Below are 3,352 nucleotides of genomic sequence, written 5' to 3' on the forward strand. Positions count from 1 at the left end.
CGCGGCAACGGTAACGTTGCACGGCGACGTTCTCTTAAGGCAACGGCATCTCTTGTTTGAGGATCGGCGCAGAATGTTACGTATCCTACCACTAAGCTGTGGAGAGGTAGAGGCAACACCTGTTCACGGTTGTTCTCAAATTCGGAGCGCACTCATGTCACCGCGTTGCCGCGGTAACGTTAAACGGGACGTTCTTGGAAGGCAACGGCGCTTGTTGTTTGAGGATCGGCGCAGAATGTTACGTATCCTACCACTAGCTGTGGAGAGGTAGAGGCAACACCTGTTCACGGTTGTTCTCGAAGTCGGAGCGCACTCATGTCACCGCGTTGCCGCGGTAACGTTAAACGGGACGTTCTTGGAAGGCAACGGCGCTTGTTGTTTGAGGATCGGCGCGGAATGTTACGTATCCTACCACTAGCTGTGGAGAGGTAGAGGCAACACCTGTTCACGGTTGTTCTCAAATTCGGAGCGCACTCATGTCACCGCGTTGCCGCGGTAACGTTAAACGGGACGTTCTTGGAAGGCAACGGCGCTTGTTCCCCGCCAATAGGCGGGGAACGTGCGCTCTCTGTTCGGGTCACGCCCCGCGGCAGCGTAACGTTAAACGGGACGTTCTCCGAAGACAGCGGCGCTTGTTCCCCGCCAATAGACGGGGACGTGCGCTTCTCTGTTCGGGTCACGCCCGCGGCGACGTAACGTTAAGCGGGACGTTCTCGGAAGGCAGCGGCGCTTGTTCCCCGCCAATAGGCGGGGAGCGTGCGCTCTCTGTTCGGGTCACGCCCCGCGGCAGCGTAACGCTAAGCGGGACGTTCTCGGAAGGGAGCGGCGCTTGTTCCCCGCCAATAGGCGGGAGACGTGCGCTTTCTGCGTTCGCGGTCACGCCCGCGGCAGCGATAAACGTTGCCGTGGAGCGGGCGTAGTCGGCTGTGGGAATCACCCGGCGCCAACAGGGAGGGATGCCACCCCCCAATATACCTGGGGAACTTAGCCCCCACAGGACCCCTGCCCGTCGGCTTGTGAAGGAGCCCTACACTGTTGTCGCGGCAGAGAAAATGGCCATTTCTCTGCCGCGGCAGCGATTTTCTGCCAGGCTTAGCCGTTTTTAGCCGGTACCGTGGTTTTGGCTGCCGCGCCATGGTTTTTCACCGTATCTCGACCGCCGCGCGCCCACCCGACTATCGTTAGACGTTTTCCGGCGTCGGCCCGACTTAGCCGTTTTTGCCCGTCGCGTCGTTTTGGGCTGCAGCGCCATGGTTTTTCACCGTATCCAGGCCGCGCAGCGCCCACCCGACTATACTCCACCGTGTCGTTAGACGATTTCCGGCGTCGGCCCGAGTTAGCCGTTTTTAGCCCGTACCGTCGTTTTGGCTGCCGCGCCATGGTTTTTCACCGTATTTCGACCGCGTAGCGCCCACCCGACTATACTCCACCGTGTCGTTAGGCGATTTCCGACGTCGGCCCGACTTAGCAGTTTTTAGCCGTACCGTCGTTTTGGCTGCGGCGCCATGGTTTTTCACCGTATATCCGACCGCGTAGCGCCCACCCGACTATACTCCACGGTGTCGTTAGGCGTTTTCAAGCGTCGGCCCGACTTAGCCGTTTTAGCCGTACCGTCGTTTTGGCTGCGGCGTCATGGTTTTTCACCGTATTTAACCGCCGTAGCGCCCACCGACTATACTCCACCAGTGTCGTTAGAGCGATTTCCGACGTCGGCCCGACTTAGCCGTTTTTAGCCGTCTGCCGTCGTTTTGGCTGCCAGCGCCATGGTTTTTCACCGTATTTCGACCGCCGCAGCGCCCACCGACTATACTCCACCGTGTCGTTAGGCGATTTCCGGCGTCGGCCCGACTTAGCCGTTTTTAGCCGTCTGCGTCGTTTTGGCTGCCGCGCCATGGTTTTTCACCGTATTTCGACCATGTGGCGCCCACCGACTATACTCCACCGTGTCGTTAGGCGTTTCAGACGTCGGCCCGACTTAGCGGTTTTAGCCGTCTCGTCGTTTTGGCTGCGGCGCTATGGTTTTTCACCGTATTTGACCGCCGTGGCGCCACCGACTATACTCCACCGTGTCGTTAGGCGATTTCCGGCGTCGGCCCGACTTAGCCGTTTTTAGCCCGTCTACGTCGTTTTGGCTGCCAGCGTCATGGTTTTTCACCGTATTTCGACCGCCTGCGCGCCCACCCGACTATACTTCACCGTGTCGTTAGGCGTTTTCCGACGTCGGCCCGACTTAGCGGTTTTGCCGTCACCGTCGTTTTGGCTGCCGCGCTATGGTTTTTCACCGTATCCAGGCCGTCGCGCCCACCGACTATACTCCACGGTGTCGTTAGAGCGATTTCAAACGTCGGCCCGACTTAGCCGTTTTTAGCCGTTCGCGTCGTTTTGGCTGCCGCGCCATGGTTTTTCACCGTATTCGACCGCCGCAGCGCCACCCGACTATACTTCACCGTGTCGTTAGGCGTTTTCGACGTCGGCCCGACTTAGCCGTTTTTGCCGTCTGCGTCGTTTTGGCTGCCGCGCTGTGGTTTTCACCGTATCCGAGCCGCCGCAGCGCCCACCGACTATACTCCACAGTGTCGTTAGGCGTTTTCAGACGTCGGCCCGACTTAGCCGTTTTAGCCGTCACGGTCGTTTTGGCTGCCGCGTATGGTTTTTCACAGTATTTCGACCGCCAGTGGCGCCACCGAGCTATACTTCACCAGTGTCGTTAGGCGTTTTCAAACGTCGGCCCGACTTAGCCGATTTTGCCCGTCACCGTCGTTTTGGCTGCCAGCGCTGTGGTTTTTCACCGTATTCAGACCGCCGCAGCGCCCACCAGACTATACTCCACCGTGTCGTTAGGCGTTTTCAGACGTCGGCCCGACTTAGCCGTTTTTGCCCGTACCGTCGTTTTGGCTGCCGCGCCGTGGTTTTTCACCGTATTTCGACCGCCGCGCGCCCACCGGACTATACTTCACAGTGTCGTTAGACGATTTCAGACGTCGGCCCGACTTAGCCGTTTTTAGCCCGTCTGCGTCGTTTTGGCTTGCAGCGTCATGGTTTTTCACCGTATCTCGACCGCCGCGCGCGCCACCGACTATACTCCACGTGTCGTTAGGCGTTTTTCCGACGTCGGCCCGACTTAGCCGTTTTTGCCCGTCCAGTCGTTTTGGCTGCAGCGCCATGGTTTTTCACCGTATTTCGACCGCCGCGCGCCCACCCGACTATACTCCACCGTGTCGTTAGGCGATTTCCGACGTCGGCCCGACTTAGCCGTTTTTGCCGTCACGTCGTTTTGGCTGCCGCGCCATGGTTTTTCACCGTATTCAGGCCGCCGCGCGCCCACCGACTATACTCCACCGTGTCGTTAGAC

The sequence above is a fragment of the Lolium rigidum genome, chromosome 2, assembly GCF_022539505.1.
Source record: "Lolium rigidum isolate FL_2022 chromosome 2, APGP_CSIRO_Lrig_0.1, whole genome shotgun sequence".
Taxonomy (NCBI): Eukaryota; Viridiplantae; Streptophyta; class Magnoliopsida; order Poales; family Poaceae; genus Lolium; species Lolium rigidum.